The sequence below is a fragment of the Sebastes fasciatus genome, chromosome 10 (assembly GCF_043250625.1).
Source record: "Sebastes fasciatus isolate fSebFas1 chromosome 10, fSebFas1.pri, whole genome shotgun sequence".
NCBI classification, from domain to species: domain Eukaryota; kingdom Metazoa; phylum Chordata; class Actinopteri; order Perciformes; family Sebastidae; genus Sebastes; species Sebastes fasciatus.
The window spans coordinates 14,045,403-14,069,727 of NC_133804.1; the positions used below are offsets into that span (position 1 = coordinate 14,045,403).

General features: G+C 39.4%; 1 protein-coding gene across 2 annotated transcripts in view; it reads left to right on the forward strand.

Annotated features, from left to right (window-relative positions):
* nlgn3a (neuroligin 3a) overlaps positions 1-24,325 on the forward strand; it is a 230,624-nt gene that overhangs the window by 58,864 nt on the left and 147,435 nt on the right. The gene's annotated exons all lie outside the window — the stretch shown is intronic.

Sequence of the window (24,325 nt, forward strand, 5' to 3'; positions counted from 1 at the left end):
GAATCACACGTATAAATATCTCTGTTCTCCTGCAATGGAGGCCGTTTTGATACGTTGCTTTTAGATAATGTCAGAGTAGTTAGCTACTTAATCAAGCAGACTCTGTGTCACATTAATAAAGCCCCAGAGAAGTAAACAAATACGTTTTTCCACTCTCGTTAGGACTATATCCGCACTGGTAGAGCGGGAGGATGCTGCTGGGTAATGACGTGCAGATCGCAAGGTAATAAATTAGACGGAACCTAGAATTAACAAAGCGTTACATATTTCATGGACAGAATATTATGACTGAAGGGTGAATGCATCTCCCAGTCTCATCAGGGTATTTGAGCAAAAAGCACCTTTGTTTGTATTGAGGAAAGAAGAATGGTGGGGATAATAGATGAATAATCACCAGTGAAAAAAAAATGCCCTCTGAGGTTGGCGAGAGCATAAATATAACAAATACGAGGTGTTTTGTGGTTGTCATCGGCATCGTCTGATAACAGCAGAAGAAAGCACTGCAAAATAACAGGAAGGAAGAAGAGGAATATAAGGTCACGTCCCATCCATTTGTCATGTTGGTGCGCGGTAGTTAAAGATTTTCAGTTTTATTAGGAGGCTTATAACTAGAGGAAGGGGATTATGAACTGAATCCTTTGTAATTGGCTCCACTGGGGAAGAGTCTTAGAAACAAAAAAGCTCCAGAAGAAAGCAAAAGTCAAGGTGATTGGACATAGAGGAAGAAAACATGTTTACATGATGGAGGGATGAGTTTGCATTTCACATGTTACACAAACTGACCTTTGTTACTCAGGAGTATTACAGGCTCATCTTTAATAGTGTTTTGTAAAACGCAGAGGAAAATCAGTCCTCCTCTTTACCTTTTGCGGTACACCTTCATCACCTTCATCTGCCATGAATGAGACGTCCTACTCCCTGTGCTCCGTCTCCAACTACCTCAACCTCTGTGCCTCCTCTAAAGTCCTGCTCCTGGTCCCCGGCTTCTGCTTTAACATCTTCATCCTGGTGTCGCTGGTGTCCTGTCTGCTCAGCGGGCGGTGCAAGATAAGGAGCAACGTGGCAATGTTCATCCTCGGGAGCACCGGCTGCAACCTCGTCAACCTGAGCCTGTGGCCCATGACCGTCCACTGGAAGCAGCACGGCCGCTGGCTGCTCGGCTCTCGCTTGTGCGAATTCATGGTGAGCGCCAAGCACCTTACCAGCTCCGCTTCCTTCCACTACGTCTCCTTCATCACCTTCTCCGTTTACCTGACGGTGGTGTGTGACCTCAGGCACCTGGTGAACAGCAGGGTGTTCCTGGCCCTGCAGCTGCTGTTCCCTCTCCTTCCTGTGGGGCTGAAGGAGCTGACCCTGTGGCTCTTGGGCGGCTACGTGGCTCACCTGGATCCCGTCAACCTCACTTGCTTCTCCTTCATTAACGACAAAGTGATGAGGGTTCTTTTGCTGGTGAAGACTGCCTTGTTTCTGCCGTTAAGCCTGTATTTCTACGCTCACATTCTGCACACCATCGTCCAGAGCGCTAAAGTGATGAACAGGAGTCAGAGAGTCAACGTGCAGCTGGCCAAAGTGTTCAGCCTCATATCCCTCATCACCTTCACAGCACATGTACCTGGTAAGTTGCTTTGACTCACTAATTTCACTTATTAAACATTTTAAAGTCTGTCTTACAGTAAAAACCGTGTGTACGTTAAAACAGTTATTAGTCGCTGTGATTGTTCCACCTGTCTGTGCTAGCTGTGAAACGATCCCTTCTTAATGTCCTAATTTTGATTTAGATTTTATCTCAGACTGCTGAAACCTCATATTAGCTCCAGTAAATCAGAATGTCCCCCCATTACTTACATTGAAATCACTTTAGAGAGACGTGTCATTGAAGCCATTTGGATAAGAGGAAAAATTACAGCAACCAATAATTCTTTCAATGTAAATTATGTCCATGTGAATATAATTTTGAGATTGACTTAAAAATGTGAATACTTGCTTTAACAACAGTTCTATTTTCATAAGCTTCTAATTAGAAAGATAATGAATATTTTGAACCTACATGAAGCCATTACATATTTGGAATGCTTTTCTGAAATTAAGTATAATAACTCGAAATTTACACTTGCAGAATGCATTTGCATGCACTCAACATGTACTGTTGTACTTTATACAGTACAGAGCCCATTTTGAAGCAACACAATTCCACAAATACAGCTTTTTCTATATAATTTAACTTGTTAAACTGACCAGTGTTGTAGGAAGTAACTAAACCATATGTCTGTTGATGTGATTCAGAGCTTCGTATGTACAGTGTATCGTCATTTAAAAAGTATAAATTAGGGCTGTCAATCAATTTAAATTCTTTACATAAAAATACATTTTTTATCTGTTCAAAACATACCTTAATGGGAGATTTGTCAAATATTTATTACTCTTATCAACATGTAAGTGGGCAAATATGCTGCTTTATGCAAATATATGTATATATTTATTACTGGAAATCATTTTACAACACAAAACGATGACAAATATTGTCCAGAAACCCTCACAGGTACTGCATTTAGCAATAAAAATATGCTCGAATCATGACATGGCAAACTTAAGCCCCAACAGGCAACAACAGCTGTCAGTTATCATAAAGTGGGCATGTCTGTAAAGGGGAGACTCGTTGGTACCCATAGAACCCATTTTCATTCACATATCCTGAGGTCAGAGGTCAAGGGACCCCTTTGAAAATGGCAATGACACTTTTTCCTCGACAACATTTAGTACAGCATGGTTGGTACCAATGGATTCGTTAGGTTTTGTAGTTCCATATGATACCAGAATCTTCACTCTAGCTTTAAAACTGAGCCCGCTACAACCTCCTACCTAAAGATCAATTGCGTTAATGCGTTAAAGAAATTAGTGGCGTTAAAACAGATTTGTGTTAACACGTTATCATCGCTTTAACTTTGACAGCCCTAATATACAGGCTATTGTCTGATGAATGAGCTTGGACTCGAGACTGCAGTTTGAGACACGAGTTTATATTTTATATTTATATAAATGGAGATTTTGTTTAATGAAAAATACATACACAATAAATCCATAAATCAAAAAGCTCTCCATAGTATTTGAACAACTAGAACTTTATTAATATTACCAAGGTCACTTTTACTCTTTACATAAGGCAAACATTTGTATTACTTAGGAATGTCTCATTCAAAACATGACAATTGATGAATAAAGTTCATATTTATGATTTGAAATAACTATATTTTCTACCTCCTTTCGCTGGCTGGGTAAAGCTAAACTGAACTTAAACGCATACCTTCACTTTTATTTGTCTGCTTTTTTTTAATCATAGTTAGTCTTACTTAAAGATACTCCATTAGTAAAGGAAATACAGGCTTTTACCGTGTATTAATATACATTGAAGATAACGGTTTTAGAAGACTCATTTGTGGTTCTATATCACAATATATAAATATAAACATGTAAAGGCGTTGCAATAATTACTAACCGTCCTTATACTATACTTATTGTACTGTAGGTGCTGTGTTTGCGCTGACGGAGCACCTGTCTGTGTGTGAGGAGATGGTCAGAGATCTGCTGCTGGACCTGCCTTTACTCTCCAGCCCCATCATCCTGCTCTGTATGAACAAAGAGCTGAGGAACCAGTGTCTGCTGCTGCTGCAGCGCAACTCCGTCAACCACTACATGGAGAAAAAATCTATCAGCAAGACAGACAAGCGGCACAATAACCTGACCACGGAAGAGAAACTGATCCCTAATTCATAGGTTTAGGATTTATAACTTTATGAAGTCAAACTTTTCACGGCATGCTTAGACTGTATGTGAAAAGATACTGAGATTTTCTCCATTAACTTGCCTACCACTTTGTCATTGAGGCTGGATATACGTTGAAGTAGAAAAGACAAACAGCAAATAAATATATCAAGTCAACAAAATGTTTTGTTCTGTGTTATTGTTTATGCCTCTACATAAGAGCATGCATGCTGCGGGGTGAATGTAGGTCAGACTGTAACTTGACCTCCTTTAAAGTCTCAGTGAGACCAACATTACTGCCCACGTGTCTGCGATCAATATGTCTGAGTTGTAGTGTTTCATATGAAGCAGGAAAACATTATTATTTATTCATGATTTGCACACGTTGAGTTTTTTCCAGTCATACAGCTGAAACTGCTCGCGCCCGACCAACGGTTACGCAGTGACATCTAGTGGTGATTTTCCAGACCGCATTTACTGCAACACTGGAGGTGTTTGGTCATGAAAATTTGGTTAAACAATTCATAAAACCCACTTTGATCGCCTATTTCTTTATTTTTCCAGTGGCATCAATTTCCTAGTATTCCAGCGACCGTAAAAATGGCTTTAATCAATTCACAAAAGAACCGAATCAATGCCATTAAAGTAGAATGTGATATTCCTCCAGTCAACAGGCCCATTGCTGCTGTTGAGTACTGCTTATAGCCACTAGGTGGTGCTGTCTGCTCACACTTGAAAACCGCTGCTTACAATAAGTCATGAATGACTGAATAATATTCATTAATCTTCATGATGGATTCAGTGAGAAGGATGCAGCACTGGATAATGAATATGCATATTTATGAGCTTCCTCAGCCATGATTTAGATAATCCGAGCACATACAAGTTATGTACTGTACGTCCCTGCAGCCAGTTCATTTCCAGGGAAGCTTCTCTAGGTCACCCACAGCATGGAGCTCCCACCACTCGACCTTTAACCCTGGTAATTTCCCAGGGGTTTCTGCGGCACGGAGAAGCGTATAGAAAATGGTAATTACTGGTGTCTCAGACTACCCACATATTATGTTAACTAGATGAACCACAATTAACATATTACTGAAATAGTCTCGTGTTTTGCACAGTGGATAGCTGGTGCAGTGCAGCATTGCAGCATTTTCTATTCTTTTTAACACAAACTCACATGACAAAGAGTGACGGCTCGTGTGTCAGATCTTTTTTTAACTGTGAGGAAATGTGTGGAAATATTGTGGATAATTAGAAATGCATGTTTTAATAACAACACGTGGGTCGCGTACTCGTCGCTTTGATATTTCTCTGACCTTTAACACCATCTAAGCACATGAACTCATTACCATGCATTACGTTATATGTTCATATACTTTACACAATATTCAGTAAATCATTATGCATGAAATGTGTGTGCATTTTTTCAGCATTCATAACAGCAAAACTACTTTACATGAACTTAAACTTGGAGGGAAATTCATTTCAGCGAGGACTGTTTCATTAGAAGTCAAGTCATGCTGCTATCCGGCGTGTTGTGCCAACCAACATAATATTACATTCATTCTAATTACTAAGACAATTTTTATGCAATTATATAAAATTTCTCCCCTTTAAGGCATTATATAAGATCTTTCCTTGAATCAAAGAATCATTTCAGTCTGCAGCAAGTGTCTTCAGTTGCCTAGCAACTCCAGCCCTGGTGCGGACTAATGCTGTCTGGTGTGTGGAGGTAAATCGGGGGGCAATCTGATTTCAAAATAGGTTGCATGTAGGCGGGGGTCAAACTTTGCTGATGCTCTAGGACAGTTGTGGGATTCTTGTTGTGCTGTTTGTCTTTAAAAAAGGGGGGAAATGTAGCACACTAGTGTGGTGCAATTAAAATAAGATTAAGAGACTGTAGTTCAAGGACAACAAACCAGATAGCATCTAGTGATGGGAACGTAGCGTTTAGCTGCTGACCATGTAAACTAAAGCTTACAAGTTCTCCCAAATGGTGAAATTAACCATGCTTGCCACCTGAGCTGCCAAGTCCCCAGGCAAGCTGTGGCTCTGTTCAAAGCAAGGGGAATTTGCTTTGTGGATTGCAGCCATGTCCTTACTCAGTGGTATGTATAATTGCAGAGGTGGCTCTTACATTCACATGTGAGATGCAAATGCCTATAGCGATTGTTCTCCTTCTCCCAGGTTTCCTGCGTCTTGTCCGTTCCGCTTCGCTAAAACAATTCCACATCGCCTTCAGCGAATCAGCTTCTCTTTTTCGCACCGCTCCCTCTGTTCATTAAAGTTTCATGCCAGATTTTTACTTTGATAACATATGCATATTGTATGTCATGCTGCTGAATGCAAGTAGCATCACAGGGGCTGCAGAAGTCTTGAAAGAAAGTCCACATCCTTTATACCCGGGCTTTGTAAACTGTCATATGCCTCCGCTGTTTCCTTCGCATCTTTACAGATGTGTCAGTGCAAGTTATGACACACTTTGACAGCGAGGAGATACATTTTATTGTGATGTTAAAACTCATCCATCCAACCGATCAGCCGTTGTGAAAGAGCCTGCGTGCGTTATCGGATATGCTATTTGAATTTCCATAGGTTGTCATGCTTCCCATCCTATCTAGTGATGACAGGCTGCATTTCCAATGTACATGCAATCTGTGATGTGCCATTTCTCAGACTTTTGATGAAGAGAATAACGTATGAGGAATTCTGTATTCAGACAGATGGGAAATGCAATTTTTCACACTCGACAACCATATGTTCAGCGTATTGATTTCTAATCAAAGACTCAACTGGATTCTTCTGGAACTGGTTGCAGCTCCCAGATTATTTCCTGAACAGTTAGAAGAGTTGAGTTGAGGAGAGTATTTCACCCACTACAACCCACGCGTTTCCAACAAAGATACAGTACAGCTTACTTACATCAATGACACAAAACAATACAAAAAATAAAAGCAAATCCATTTTTTTTTAAGTTAAGCTAAGTTCACACTACACAATTTGCTGTCTTGGAATTGTGAGTCTTTAAGTCGTCGTGGTTTTCACACTGCATGACTGACCAGCGACAGGGCGTCACACACTACAAGATCTTGAATCCCCGATGAGGTCTCCAAACTACGTTTTGTCACGAAAACCCACGCAATAAATACACGGTAAATTACATGTGTTTCCATACACGAGACATATTGCTGATTTTGTTGTTGGCACGTGTTCACAAAATAGCCCATTACCACTGGTTTCCTCTACGTGCACCAACAACTTTGCTCCGTGTTGCAAATGCAGCACATACAGTAAGTTCCTATTGTAACAGGTGACCCCTCCTCCAACCTCAACCTGTGTCTTGTGCTGTCATTGGCTGTAGCTCGTTGGCCGGAGTCCCCGACAGGTCCAGATATTCAGCATGCTACATATCTAGAATGCGTCTGCCAGTTTTCAACACCGATTTGCCTCTGATCTGGGGCTTTTGTCAGGGAGCTTCAAAACCTGTTGGGGAGTGGAAAATCAGGGCTAAAGTCGTGTAGTGTGAACTAGGCATTATTTAGTCAAGCAGGACTCTGCTGTCCACGGACTGCTAACAGCTAACAACTAACGTTAAGGGATTTGCGAATAGAAAGTATTAATGCCCTTATTCACGAATAAGGGCATTACGAATTCACGAATTTCACGAATCAGCCTTCACGAATCAGCCATTCCTCCTCAATTGCGGGGCTCAATTAGGACGCTCCAATAGAAAACAATGCAGTCAAACTGATTTTGTCGCTGACGCTACGCTCGTGTCGCTTTCAGTTAGAAACACAGACACCGTAATGTCATTGAGAAATGCAGTTTCATTCTCAAAAGAGACCTGATAAAACTTGGTGGCGACAAGGGGCTACCTACAGGGGATATGGTGGCCCCCCGAGTAACTTTTTGTGGCCACGGGCCACCGGGCCATGGTTAATGTCAAACCCTGCAGCTGATTTACATCAATTACACAAAACAAATCAGTACAAAAAATAAAAGTAGACCAAGTTATGTGCAGTGAGATCTAGCTATGTAAAGGTGTTTGAGTTTCAGTTATTCAGCCCAGTGCAAAGGAAAAATAGAGCAGTATAGAAATGATTTATAGCCCCCCGATTGTTTAACAATTAGATCAAATATATTGGTGTTTACCAGCATATCTGAGGCGAGGCCCGACAGGATAAGTAATTTGATGCTGTCGAACTCAACGGGAAAAGTCCCAGCTCTCGTCTCTGTTTCACTTTTTTTTTTTTCTTCCAAAGCTTCCTGATGCATTTGCGCTACTCTCTTCTTGCCCCGAAAAATCACTTTGTCACATAACGACGCATCATTTCACATGCTAAATTTTTAAAAAGTGGAACTGGAAATCCTTTCTCAGCATGCAATATCCATTAGGGAGAAAATTATTCATATGATTCCCTCTGCATTATTTATCGCTTAATGAAGAGAAATATGTGCCCCTCACGCTCTCGCCATTGTTACCCGCCAATGCTTTACCTCTCAGGATTTCAGGCTCGTCTTTACAGGATCCCACTGTGCCTCAACTGGATAATCCTAGAGTGAGAAACGACTTTTGATCACATAGTAATGGGATTTAAAGTGCCCTCATTCCTCCATCACCTATGGAAGATTCACTTCGTGGAGGTCCCATAAATCTCCTCTGTAGAGGTTGTTGAGGTCCACGTTGCTGCTTTTTACTACAGCGTTTGCTTTATTGTCGGATTGTGGGGAAGTTTTTTTTTTTTTTGGTCTTTAGGGCAGACACACATGAATAACTAATACTGTACCAAAAACCCACACTCACCCTCTCTCCTCTCCAGCTCTCTATGTGCTGCGCCATCTCTCCCTGATGCACTGCAGACCACCAGCTCGAAGAGTTGAGATACAATAAAAAACACGGGCGGAATGTAATTTGGTAAGACAGAAAAAATATCTCAGAGCGCCATCGAGTGCATTTTATTCTGGAGACAATCGTAGCCGCTGAAAATAACTGCAAAGCATCAGGCGGATATGCCTGTGTCAAATACAACCTGTCATAGGGTATTACAGTCAAGGTTGGCTTGGCTGTGTATTGGGTTGTAGAGCTTTTTTGTTGTTGTGTTGTGCAGCGGGAGCAGATGGAGACTTTGCAGGTGGGAGAATCGGGCTTCTGTTCCCAGTAGAAGCAGGGAGAGGATGAGCTCTATGTCTGCCGCTTGCATCCAGCCCCTCCAGGGTTCCTAATATCACAGTATTGAGGGTGATAAATGGACCCGCAAAAGTGACACTAACCAAGTTCACGGTTCAATGATTTGGTCACTCTGGGTTTTTTTTTCCCCCTCTTGTACACATTTAAACCAAATATAAATAGTAATTCTTATAGGAACTGGAGCTTACACATGTCAGTTTATGTTCTTCTTCAGTGTGTGAATCGCATGGAAATTACATCTTATGTATGCATACACAGGGCTGTATATGTTTATAACGCATTACAGTAGAGGCAATCAAGTTTGACTGCCCGTGCACATGTGCTTACATGTTTGCAAATTGAGGTAAATACCAGAGACATTGTAAACGTGCAGACGCTGACCTTTTTCCACAAATAAACAATGCAGGGTTCTCTGCACCCCGCAGCTTTTATGGGTCACAAAGAACACTAAAGTCTGTATACACATGTAGAAACGCTAATGCTTTTGGCGGGAGTGTGTGGTTAAACAAACAAAAAGGCAGAGGAATAATTTGAACGTGGTTGCGGAATGACTTGAAGGTTGATTTTGTGTCAGAGTATCTTATATATTTTTACTGTTCTTTTGTGGTTGCGCAACGTATCCTCAACTCCACAAGAGTTTGTATGATATCTTACAAAAAGTTATACCTCATTTTTCGTGTGTTTTCCTACGAATGTCCAGCAACACGTGACGCACGTGTCAATGTCTGCTCGTTACATGCATACAGTCTTTTCAAAATAAACTTCTGTCTTCACAGGAAACAACTTGGTGAGGTTTAGGCAACAAAACTACTTAGTTGGGTTTAGGAAAAGATCGTGGTTTGGATTCAAATAACACCGAAAGTGGAGTAACTTAAGTACAGAAGTTACGTGACAAAAACTACGTAGTTAGGTTTAGGAAAAGATTGTGATTTGGGTAAACACAGAAAGTGGCGTAACTTCAGTACGGAAGTTACATGATAAATAAAACAACGCTGACTTCTGGTTTGACACGGGATATAAGCACCGGTCTCCTGGGTGAAAGTCCGGTGTTTTTTGACCCACTCATCCACCCCACTCATTGCTGCTCTTTATACGACCTGGTTCACATTACGTGGATTTCATTTGCATTGATTCCATGGGATATGTACGAATTACAGTGTTCTAACTTTTCGTAGGTATAGCTACGAACGCTATATGAGAACAGCCTGGGTTGCGAGTGCCGGACGTTGCTTTTGAGCCGGCCTCCGTTCACCCAGTTCTTTTCTGTTTCCAGCACCATCCTGCAGAACCTCACCTTTGTTTACGCATCTGCCTTGTGGTTTTGCCTCGCTTTGATAAATAATTGACATGCTCTTCTCCTTTGATATGTACTTTAATGCTTTTTTCACCAACCTTGTAAAAGTCTGCACTCATAGTGCTGCTTTTCCTGCTGAGTTTAGAGTGCACCTCGGCACAGTCACTGATTTCATGGTGACAGCCTCTTTAATTTAATATTCACATGAGGTTCAATCAACTTTTTTTGTTTCAGGAAGAAAAAGATATACATGAAAACACAAATTGCACGCCCGGTGCGACACAAGTATTGCTAATTTACAAAAGCCACGGTTGGATAAGTGTCTTTCTCTCAACATCTTTTTGTACCTGGTACATGGCATTATTGTCGGAACAAAGAGCGTTTTATGTGGTTCCTTCGTGTAGGATGTTGTTAAACTACATACTGCACATCTACAGCTCATAACATTTAGTGTGTTGTTGACAAAAGTTATTGCCTGCTCACCGGAGCCTCATTTATTGTATGCTCCAGGCAAGAAACATTTCAAAGTGAGAAATTGTCTTTCAGAAAGGTTTTTTTTTTTTTTTTTTTGCTTCGGCAAGTGCTGTATTTTTAATAGAATCGCTTGACATACAATACACGCCGCATACACTCAAAACGGTTCGAGTGCAGCCTTTGCAATGTTTAGATTTTCTCATTGTAAAATCACATTAAGGTTTCAAAGTCTGGGGGAAGAATCTATTATTCAATTACCATCTCACCGCAGAGTTATTCGGTATTGTGCTGTGGATCCATCTGTACATACAGGCATTAGTATAAATCTACTAAGGCTGTCAATCGATTAAAATATTTAATCACGATCATAATGGTCCACGATTAATCGCGATTAAATCGTCCCAACCTGTATGTGATCATCATAAAGCATGTCTGTAAGGCATGTCTGTGAAGGGGAGACCCGTGGGAACCCATAGAACCGATTTTCATTCACATATCTTGAGGTCAGAGGTCAAGGGACCCCTTTGAACGTGGCCATGCCAGTTTTTCCCACGCCAAAATTCAACGTATTTAGCCGTCTTCGTGACAAGCTAGTATGACATGGTTGGTACCAATGGATTCTTTAGGCTTTGCAGTTTCATATGATGCCAGTATCTTCACTCTAGCTTAAAACTGAGCCCACTACAACCTCCGGAATATTGATTGATTGATATTTAATGCGTTATTATTGCATTAACTTTGACAGCCCTAATTTCTACATGTTTATTAGTTGTTAACTGCATTTAACTGCTGAAAGTATGGCAACATTGTTTTAGAGAGCAGGCCATTTAAATGAGCAAACAATTGAAATAACCAAAGTAGTAGAGAAAGCAAAAAGTGTGAGAGACCAATGCTTTCTTCTCCACCTGCGAGACCTTGCTTACGCTCGTCTGCTGGCAGCACCGACAGGAAGAAACCCCGCTAATTAGTTCCCTCTGTAAAGCTGTCATTACTACCAATGATAAAGGGAGGTTGGATGGAGGGCCGCACAGGGGATACCATGCTCTAATTTGTCCTTTTTTTGTATGAGGAGAATTGAGAATCCATTTGGACAGTGTGAAACATATGATTGAGTTTTACAATAATTCCTCAGACAGCACGAGGAGGCCTACGTTTAAATCCGGAGAGCGATGACTAGCATTATCTTGTGTTTAATGAGGAATATAATGCTTAAAAACACAACATTGTACACTGGAGGAAACCCCCGCAAGAAACAAGAACGCCAACTCTCAGCTAAATTTTAGGAAGTATAATCTAGAAAGAAAACAAAACACTTTTTTCCACTGGCATCTTTTTCAGCTTATTACAACTCAATGGAGACAATTTGACACAAAAGTGATTATGCATCCAGGCTAGGAAATGTGAAATAGGAGCACCGACGGGACGCAGATTCATAAACAGCCACTGAAAAGTGATATTCTGTCGAAATGCAAATTCTTTGAGGGTTTTGTTCCAGAGGCATGCAGGGTGAAATTGGCCTTTAAACACATTGGCATACTAATGTCTCGAGGTGCCTCCACCTTCAGCCAGCTCAGAATAACCACGGTGCTATAATTGATTCGTAGTTCACAATGGCAATGCATACATTTGCATCAGATGGAATTAGACATTTCTGTGCTCTAAGGTGTGTCTGAGAGTGTGTGTGTGTGTGTGTGTGTGTGTGTGTGTGTGTACATGTGCCTGTGGGTGCAGGCGTGCAGACAAAAGAGTGATGCATCATGCAGTGTTGAGGGTGGATCTGAGTCTGCTTTGAGGGTCTACTGTACGTATATGGTGGCGCTGATAACTCTGACAAGGTTCTGTTCAGGTCTGTTAGTTTGCTTTGACCCCCGGCCGTTTGATTTACCACACTCGCTGTTTATTCCCCCTTATCTTTCTGCTCCTTTCTTTATTTTTCTTGTGAGATTAAAGTTCAATGTATTAAATGAAATCGAACACAGAAAAAATGCAGACACTGTCCGTAAGCATACACACATTCTTGACATAAAAGTAGAACCGTTTAGACATGTAGCGTAAGACAGGCACTCCTGGACAATATTTCTATTCAAAACAACGTCAACTTGAGTCCCCTCGTCATCAGTTGCAGGTTTTTTTTTTCCTTTTTAGAGTCCTGATATTATTTTAGTAATTTACAAGAAATTTATAAGCTTATCTTTGCGTAGCATAAATATGTTATTTTTTCTGCTTGCCTCTTCTGTTAGTCATCTTGTGACTGCTCAAATATATCTTCCATGTTTGGAAATAGGGCTGGGAGATAATTCAATATAATAATTTATCGTCTTTCGATGAAAGCATATATCGACATATCGTGATACACAATTACATTGTCTAAATTGATAATAACAAGCACATACTAACTCAAATCTTTCATCAAACTCAGTTAAATCAAACTATTGTCTTAATCTGATTACTATGTATTTGTGTACATGCATGTAAACATAGTCAGTGTATAGCTGGAAATATTTACTCCTTTTTTCTCTGTAATTTCATTTGAACCGTTATGTTCATTTTGCGCTAAAGTTAACTTAAAATGTGAAAATACTCAGTGCTTTTCATTTGTCAAGTATTTAATTCGCACAAGAGTATATAGGCTTTACCGTGGGGATAGTTCATATATAGACTATGAATTGAATTACCAAGAAACATGCTATATCAGGATATATATTGTTATCTTTTAAATATCTTCTTACAACATACTTTTCTCTGAGACCTTATCCTTATTTAATTAAATTTCTAATTATTTTTTTGGATTACTGACATTTTTTTATCTGTTTTATTATAAAATCTAATGATTTTACAGTCTGTTGATTTTAGGGCTGCAACTAACGATTATTTTCATCGTCAATTAAGCGGTTGATTATTTTCTTGATTAATCGATGAGTTGTTGGGTCTATAAAATGTCAGAAAATTGTGAAAAATGTCAGTTATTGTTTCCCAAAGCCCATACGATGTCCTCAAATGTCTTGTTTTGTCCACAACTCAAAGATATTCAGTTTATCGTCATAGAGGAGTAAAGAAACCAGAAAATATTCACATTTAAGAAGCTGGAATCAGAGAATTTTTACTTTTTTTTTTCTTAAAAATTACTTAAACCAATTAATCGATTATCATTAATTGATTAATTGTTGCAGCTCTAGTTGATTTTAATTTATGTGAAGAACTTTTTAACATTGGTTTTGAATCTCTATAATTAGAGATTATTGTTGTGTTGTTATAACGCAGAGAGAACAGCAGCCGTTTCAGTGCTGACACAGTGAGCTACTTATACTATAACATTTAACTTGAAAAGGTAGATTTGAATCAATCAAGCGTCATACAGTACGGGGGTCCGTGTTGTGGTGTGCAGGCTGCAGATGCATATTTGTTTCAGTGAGTCAGCTCTACGATTGGCATTCAGTTGAACTCCCTGCAGGATTTCAGGCAATAAATATGGAAATCTGAGCATGAGAGCCAAGCTCTTGTCTAGCTGCTTTTTGCCTATTGCACAGTTTAGTCAAGTATCACTTCAGCATAAACAGACTGATAGCAAACAGTAAGATTGCAGCTTTCTGAAATGGCAACTATTTACTTCAACATGATCACTCTGAGAACATCTTACACGTAAACATTTCCAATTTGCACAATCCTGGCTACCTTATTTTTAGCAATTATACGTAGCAGATATGATAATGGGTACAGGAGACAGTGAAATCATCTTGTGCATGTTAGATTCAGCCTTTTTTTTTAAAGACTTGTGTAAGGGAAAGACCAGCACAGCCCTGGGCGCTTGGCACAAAAATATCCCTAAATCCCCTCTCCCACCCCGGGGCACTGACACATGCTGTGACTAACCCTTTTCCACGATAATGGCGTTGAGATTATTGTACAGAAAAAGCGTGTCCTAATAAATACAGTGTGGTGGCAAACATCAAACCAGTGAAAAGTGTGTCTGATGAAGACATTAGTATTAAAAGCATGCATCAACAGCTTGATTAAAACTTGTTTCCTCCACTATTGGGGTCCCGGGGAGATCTCCTGATTTCCGAGGCTACCTGGGAAAGTGCCTGATGTGGCGCGCTGTAATCAGCCTCTGCCTGAGACCCAATCACCGCGAGAGGAAAGTGTCTCAAAATACCACGAATGTGTTCGGAAAGCACAAAAAGCAGTTCAACCAAGCTGAAAATGGATGTTTACGAGGAGAAAATGATGAAAGGGTATGTACAATATACAGGGGGATTAACGTGAGTTGACTGCGGACATGAACTGTGAGTAAAACCATGAAAGTATTACAGAGCCATCAAGATTCCCGGAAAGACTGAAAAGCTGAATTTTCTGACTTTCCCAAAACAGCCTCTTTATGCAGTTTCTTGGCATCAGATGTTATTCATTTCGCCAGTATTTCTTCTTCTTTTTAACCTTGCTATCTCAAGATAATTTAGGGTTTTTGTCACCTTGTGACCGGCTGCTGCACCGTCATATTTTGAATTATGCACTTGACTCGTTAATAGATCCTTAATATTTTTTGAAAATGTGGGGATCATGTGTCTGTATGACATGTGTTTGACACAGCCATTGCGATAAACAGGAAAACAGCAAACTAAATGGGAAAGTAATAAACTACAAGGTCATCATCATCCCATCACATTTTCAGCCCTGCTACGAGGACGAGAAGATTGTCGGTTAAAGTGGAAATCTTCTTTTAATAGTTGTCTGGCGTAATTTCACAGCCAGATAAGGATGTAATATGAATAGAAATCCATGCCACGGTTACATCCGCCCCCTCTTCACTTTTCTATTTTTAATATTCGATCTGCAAACCAAAAGGTTGAAAGGTGCTGAGTGAATTGGTCAAGCTCCGGCAGAGATTACGGAGTTGATCTCTGGGGTAATGCTACAATAAGGGAAATAAACAGGCTGCAAATGACTCAAAATAGAACAGGAAGTATTTTATAGTGCCCATGTGAGAACTGTGTAATGCTCCGCAGCGGACAGCTGTTACAGATAACTGTCAGAAGCACTCAACAGAGCTGATCGGGAGATCCTGATTGCGTTTGTAACAGGTTCAACTAAAAATACATTCCGTCAACTTTAAAGTATCCCAAAAGTCAAATTCTGCTTTGACTTTTATTTTTGTGCAATGCTTGATCCTGTAAAATGACAAAGTGTGTACATTTCTGTGTTTTTTTGAGCTTGTGTAGTTGTAAGTGTTATTTGCGTATCATAGTACTGCACAGTATTTGTTGTACATCTTTCTTTATATGATTGAGTATGTTGCATAACCATTGTTCCTGATTAACAAGTGCATTTTGTATTGATGCATACAGGAGTGTACAGGAGCTTATGAGTGAAATGATGCCTGCAGTGCAGAGTGTCTATAAAAATGTTCACCCTCCTTAGAGTCTTTATGTTTTATTGTTTTACAACATTGAATTAAAGTAAATTTAATATGGCTTTTTGGACACTGATCAACAGAAATAAATGTCAAAGTGAAAGAGACAAAGAGAGATAGATATCCACTGTACAAAGTGATCTAAATGAATTACAAATGTATTATAAATTAATACAAAATACAAGTTTGCATAAATAAGGCACACCTAAATCATCACTGGTGTCACATAATGAGTTATAAGTAAATCACCCATGGGTATCAGGAAGGTCCCACTTCAGGTGAGTCAGTATTGTAGCAAAACCTACACAATGATGACAAAGAAACGCTCCAAGCAAAATATGAAGACTTCCAAGGGAGTAAATACTTTTTGTAGGCACTGTATATATACTGCAATCATTTAATACTACACTGCAACAGACATCTCTCTCTCTCTCTCTTTATATATACCAGGAAGTATAAAGAGCAACGACGCCACATAGGGAGGAGGTCGGGGTGAATGGTTGGCGAACTTTCGCCCAGGAGACCGGTGTTTGTACCTTGTGTGAAACCAGAAGTTAACGTTGATTTATTAGTCACGTAACTTCTGTACTTATGTTACGCCACTTCCGGAGTTATTTTAACCCATCCACGATCTTTTCCTAGACCTAACTCAGTTGTTTTGTTGCCTAAACCTAACCTAGTTTTTTCCTGTGAAGATGGAAGTTTATTTTGAAAAGACTGGAGCGGAAATTGACTTGTACAAAACGCACGGAAAATGAGGAATAACTTTTCGTAAGAGATCCTACAAACCGTTGTATGAGGATGCATTGATATATTATAATATATGTGAACTCCAATCCTTCTGTACCCAACAGCATCTGTTGGCTGTGTGTTAGAAGTTAGCTGTGCCCCGTACCCCAAAAATGTTGCTGTATAAACAGGTACATACATGAAATTTGACTTCTGCATTTAACCCATCCTAAGCATTGTAGGAGCAGTGGGCCGCTGTAAAGCGCCCAGGGAGCAACCTGTGGTTCAGTGTCTCGCTCAAAGACACTATGACATGCAGACAGTAGTTCATGAGCCCAGAGTTGAGAGCCAGGATTTGTCTGCTCTGAGGTTGCCAACATTAGATTTGCACATGTGTAACTAAAATCATAATAGCACACTTACTGGATAATTTGTACAAAAGTCTGTATCCAAAACTATTTAAAATTATATATTTTTTAATACTTAATAGGCAACATTATTATTAAACCCGCTATTTGTGCACAGTTGCAGATAAAGATCAGGCTTTTTGATTCTATTTTGTAGACTCCAGCTGTGGCTACGAAGAATTGTTTCTGACTTGTGTGAGCCAAACATTTCCAGAAACCCCAGAGCCTTGTTAAGTCCAAAAGTCAACATTTATTGAAAAAAGATAAATCAATTCCAAAATTCACTACATGTTTTTATCTGACGAAATATTGTGCTTCAATCCATATTTGTTGGCGTTTAGCCTTTCAGGAGCAACATCTTCACTGCGGTCAAAAAACAATGTGCTCCACAGGCGTCTTCTGTCTGCACTGGCCATGTCTTGCCTTGAGTAGGACTGTTGAATATAGAAGAAGAATCTGAATATTTTTGGCTTCTACTATTGTGAGGATAAAACCAGGCACTGTGGATCCATTTTACTCGTATACAAAGGCTACACAAGTGACGACAAAAGGACATTGCATACAGCAGTGTAGTGCCACGATCGGGTCACGATCACTTGTTTTCACATTAAAAGTGTGAATGAACTGTGAATGTGTCACCTTAGGGACTCCTGTCTCTCTTTCGCGCTTTCATCCTCACTCTCTTCGTCTTTGGGGATCCCAAATATATCAGTGTGTTTTTGAGAGCCCATTTGTCCAAATCCTTTGAGAGCACCTGACCACACAACAGCATTAGCCAGGGGCTTTATCTGTGATCACTAGCAATTTGAAGCTGCGTTATCCTGCTCATTATGTGCCTATTTATCAAACATATTAATCGTTTCACAAAAAGATATCGATATTAATGATTTTATTACAAGCTGAATTAAATTACCAGCTTCTGGGGAAAAGGAGTTTCACAGAATTTAAACACACACACACACCAGTCTACCATCCATTTTTGCCATCTATTCATAAAGTATATCATTTTTCACACAATGTTACTGTAAATGCCACATTTGAATTGCTGTGCATGGAAATTGATACTTTTACTAGCCCTTTCAAGGCAAAGCATGGTTCTATTAAAGGATACATATCATGAAAAACTCACTTTTTCAGTGCTTGTGCACATACATTTGGGTATCTGGAGTGCCTACCGACCTGCCTAGATCAGAAAACATGTGATTCAACAAGCCATTCAGATGTGTCTACCCTTCCTATTTCACTTTCAAGCTCATGAGAATATATCGCCCACTGCTTTAGAACTACCTTTGCAAAGGTGAATCATATTTTTCCCGCAAGCCAATCAAATGAAATGAGCATATGTCTCCTTTAACAATTCAAATTAATGTGAGAAATGTGTGGAGTGAGCACCAGCACAGAGAGACACTGAGGCAGAGAGATGTTCTAAAGAGGAAGGGTTACAGAAAGCCACAGGCGTCACAAGACCCAGGCACAAGGCAGAGCCTGTTATAAAAAACCCTATTGCTTAATAAACTCCCTACAGGCCTATAAATGCAATAAGTAGCAAGTGTGGTTGTGACCTTAACCGTATTAATTGAACAGACAGAGTGGGAAAATAGTCTGAAAAATAGTATAAAAAAGAATGAATAACTAGAGACAAGTAGATCAACCGGATGGCAGTCTAATAAACTGAGATCAGTGAGATTAATTAGACAGAATATTTTGGGTTGATCTCCAACTTTATGTTGGTTTCACGAAAGATAGCTCACTTTCAAAGTGGTCGATCTCCATGGTAACCTTTGCTACCTGGCTAACCTGCTTTCAGTCAGGTTAGGGTCGTGTCTATAAGGTAACCTGCAAATTACGAAAACTTGCAAAAACTTGCAAAAAAACTCTTGCAAGACTCACTGCCCAGCGACTTATCCTAACCTTAACCAGTCGAGATCAATGCCTAACCTTACCTATTCAAGGTCAATGCCTAACCTTAACTATTCAAGGTCAATGCCTAACCTTAACTATTCGACGTCAATGCTTAACCTTAACTATTCGAGGTCAATGCCTAACCTTAACCATTCGAGGTCAATGCCTAACCTTACCTATTCAAGGTCAATGCCTAACCTTAACTATTCGACGTCAATGCTTAACCTTAACTATTCGACGTCAATGCCTAACCTTAACTATTCGAGGTCAATGCCTAACCTTAACCATTCGAGGTCAATGCCTAACCTTAACTATTCAAGGTCAATACCTAATCTTAACTATTCGAGGTCAATGCCTAATCTTAACTATTCGCGGTCAATGCCTAACCTGAACCAGTCAAGGTCAATGCCTAACCTTAACTATTCCAGGTCAAGGCCTAACCTTAACCATTCAAGGGTCAGTGCCTAACCTTAACCATTCGAGGTCAGTGCCTAACCTTAACTATTCCAGGTCAAGGCCTAACCTTAACTATTCAAGTTCAACGCCTAACCTTAACCCTTCAAGGTCAATGCCTAACCTTAACCATCTGAGGTCAATGCCTAACCTTCACCATTCAAGTTCAACGCCTAACCTTAACCATCTCGCGAGAGTTTCACAATTTGCGTGTTACCTTTTAGCCACAACCTCAGGTTAGGTGAGGTAGAACAGAGATCAACATATGAACGCATGCTTTCTAATTCCAACCAACAGTTGTCGAGAAAAATGTCATAATTCCCTCAGGACTTTAATATGGATGAAGACACCGCGTTCACATTAAAATGACAAGAAGCCTACAGCACGGTGGGCGTTGTAAAATACAGGCATGAGAATCACTTTGCTGTCCGTGATAATTCATCAGGGATGTAATAAATGTCAGACGAACGGCCCACTATTACTATAAAACATGCTTCTAACAAATAGCAGGTACTTGACCACAACCTGTGATAATTGTACTTAAGTTTTTCATAGTTTTCTCAACAGTGATTGTCTCACTGAGGAGGCAGCCGATGATTGCGTTCTGTCCACTGTGCCCTAATGAAAGGGCAGTAATTAAGAGTAGAACATGTTTTTGTGGGAGTTATCTGGCTTCATTGAGCCTGACATAGCGATCCTATAGCAGACAGCTCTGTCTGAATTTTCAGATCCAGCTCTGAGGCAGTTTACATAAAAGAAGATCGGGGAGGGTAACAATCACATGCAGCATTAACAGATTGAATTATTGATCCTCTTGTGAAAATGATTGTTGTTTCAGCAGCTGGAGAAATAATATGGATCATCTGGGTAAAAGATGAGCACATTAAAACAGAACAACGATAATAGTTAAAATTAATAGCACCACTGATGCCGAAGTAGAGAGTTACTGGAGGGCTATTGCAGATCGGGGAGATGTGTGTTTTTGGTGGCGATGGGATGGATGGTCCCCTTTAGGAAATCCTATCACGGTCTTTCCATTCCTTTACAGTGCAGCTAGAATAAGTCTTTATTGATGTACAGTCATGGTCATCAGGATGTCAGTTGTCTTCTTCGCTGCTCTGCGGTCTCTCTTGTCCTGCTGACCTTTCTTGTTTATTTATTTTCCCCTTCCTGCATCTCCTGCTTGACATTCCTCCCTTAATCTTGACTGTACAGTATTTGACAGATCTGAGCTTTGTTGTTCCATTTTCCTCTTCTTGGTGTTCTGCTTTTCTGTGCATCCGGTACTGTAGTCTGCTGTGTACCTTTTATGTTTCACAACTAGTGTTTTTATCGTTTTTAACACACGCCATTTTAATGTACTTTTTAACATCTGGCCTGAGACAACTAAAAAGATTTGCCATTTAGGTCTTTAAGTAACTCCAGCTCATTTACATTTTTATTGTTCATTAATGGCCGCTCTTTTTAATTAACAAGCTAAGAAATTCTAATAAATCGTATCCAAATACGGAATTCTTCTATGACAAACCAAATGATTTTCCTGGCAGTGTATCCTTGTTTTGTGGGGGGAAAATACTTCAAAATAAGAGCAGTTTCACATCCATTAATCAAGAGACTAAATCATTTTCAAACATACTATCCCGAGCTAAACTATTTTGAAGAAATATCTAATTGCGATTATTTTGAATGATATTGCACTCACAATGTTGGAGGGAATGATCATTTTTATGTCATTATTCTCATTTTCATTGAAAAACATTAAAATGATAATGGTGTTGTTTTTGCAGGGATCTGTACCAAACAAAGATATTTTCTTGAGTCTTTAAAAAATGATTTGTAGGCCAGTACATCTCAGCTTTTAACGACTACTGCGCCTCCTGCGATTCGGAAATTGCAGTAGACCATATTGCGATATTGATCAAATTTTGATTAATTGTGCAGCTCTACTAAAAATGATTCCATGTAGTTAGTTCCACCTGTTTTAAATGTTTTCCATCATGGGCATTGTGTGCTGCAATATTGTTTGATTGAACATTATCAAGAAGGCTATTTATTGTGACCATAGATCCCTGTTTTCGCTTTCCACTTACTGTATAGTTTTCTGATCCGGATGTGACTGTTTCCTTGATGGTGGTGATTCAGTTACCACGTGAGCAAATGAATTTGTGCTTCAAGTACCGCAAATTAAATCTTTGGCAAAAAATAGAATTCAGACACCATTCAGTGTTTTCACATGACATTGTGACGCTCACACTCACTCCTAAGGCATAAATATTATTCTCCGGCATGCTTTTGAACTAACCCATCCAGTCGCCCGAGGGCAGGCACAACATTCATCTGTTTGTTACTGAGCTGACACTCTCCTTGAGAGAAAAATTGTCCTTGTGGGTATGAACGACTGGCCTGTACCCACCTGTAAAACTGCAACACGCCCCATGTGTTGTTTCTGTGCCCCGCAACATTAGGCATTAAAGGGTACGACCATTTTCAGATACTTGTGCATTTTGTTTTGTTTTGTTTTGTTTTGTTTGTTTGTGATGTTACTGACTGCCTTGCTGCTTTCAGTCACAGCTGGTTTATTATGAATATATATATAAAGCTAGCAAGCTCACTGAGCCTCTGCTAAAACACTATGTGTTACAGTATGGCTGCATTGTATTCTGGAGATGTGTATCAGTGTCTCTGCCTCCTTTATGATATATCTTCTACACGAATGTCAGTAAAAACAAAAATAGCTGTAGCATCAATCCCTTGCTCTTCAGTTGTGACACTTGTCAACATTGCATTAAAGGAACCGTGTGTAACATTTAGGGGGATCTATTGGCAGAAATGGAATATAATATTAATAAATGTTTGTTTTTTTAGTGTATATTTACTTGGAAATAAGAATTGTTGTGTTTTTGTTTGCTTAGAATGAGTTTTTTATATCTACATACGGAGCGGGTCCTCTGAACAGGAATGGCCACCTTCTACAGTAGCCTGAAGTTTAAGTTGCAACCTCACATCTATGCTGCCAGATCCAACACACTGCACCTTTAAATTAGCTCTTTTTAAACTTTAACTCGAACACTTATTTACTGTGGTTTATCTTGATATACAGTTTAGCAGTTGAATTGTGTTTAATCCTTAAAGCACTGTTGTTATTTGCCTTTTAAACTCTCCTAAAATGCACTTACTTTGTTTTAATTTAGCTTGATCTTGATAAAGAACACCTTCCAACGATAAGGAGCATTTAAAAGGCCTTTATTCAGATTCATGGCAAAAATAATGTCAACTTCATTTATAGAGGACATTTAAAAACAAATAATGTTGACCAAAGTGCTGCACAACTTCAGTGAACAGATAAACACATAAAGGACACCGGGACAATAGAAGAACGACGCAGAAAAGACAAAGCACCGATGATGCAGTATTGATCTCAATTGGATTTAAAGGCCAAGGAGGAGAGATGGGTTTTCAACCAAGATTAAAAAATGTCAACAGAGGGAGCAGACTTAATGTGGAGGGATAAACTGTTCCATAGTATCATACTGTGGGTCTAAAATCACATAGTCATATCATTGCTATCTCTCCAGAGCATTTCAATAAACACACTGTTAATCCACAGTCACAAACATTTGAGATCTGGTTTCAAAAAAACAAATCCATGAAGGAGTTTCAGCTGTGATTATAGGGCACTTCTCAGAGTAATGTAGAAATAAGGTTTATTAGGGAGGTGTGTCTGAGCTGTTGCAAAGCTTGATGAATGACAATCAACACCTTTTTTACACAATTTATATGAAAGTGTAGTTAAATGAAAGCCCTCTGTTATATTGACTTAAATAACACGATGTTGATAATGTTTGAAATCCCTGATTACCCCTCACAGAAGTGGATAAGTGATCCTTTTATGATTAGGGGCGTAAGAAAATATTGAGTATCGCGATAATGTGTTTTGTGATCCTGTATCGATTTTTAATTGATAGTTTACATGCAAAGATTAACTCGGTCAATACTTTATTTCATTTGCAAAGAGATGCGTCCTCTCATGATGTTGAAGGACAGAGGCTGTTACAAATGCAAATGCAGATCCCATTGTTCTGATTGCATAAAAAAGTTTTTAAAAAAAGAAGAAATTACTGAGCTTAGAGTATCGTAATATCACAATATACGTTGAAGTTTTAAAGCTAGAGTGAAGATACTGGCATCATATGAAACTAGAAAGCTAAAAAAAACAACTAGAAACTAATCTAGAAAACATAAAGAATCCATCGGTACCAACCATGTCATACTAGCTTGTCGGTGAGAAAGCTAAATAACGCTCCAAACTTGCATTAAATTTTGGTGAGGAAAGACTGTCATGGCCATTTTCAAAGGGGTCCCTTGACCTCTGACCTCAAGATATGTGAATAAAAATGGGTTACCCACTGGGTACCCACGAGTCTCCCCTTTACAGACATGCCCACTTTATGATAATCACATGCAGTTTGGGGCAAGTCATAGTCAAGTCAGCACACTGACACACTGACAGCTGTTGCCTTTTGAGCTGCAGTTTGCCATGTTATAAATTGAGCATATTTCTTATGCTAAATGCAGTACCTGTGAGGGTTTCTGGACAATATCTATCATTGTTTTGTGTTATTAATTGATTTCCAATAATAAATACATACATTTTTTTATAAAGCAAACATATTTTCCCACTGCCACGTTGATAAGAGTATTAAATACGT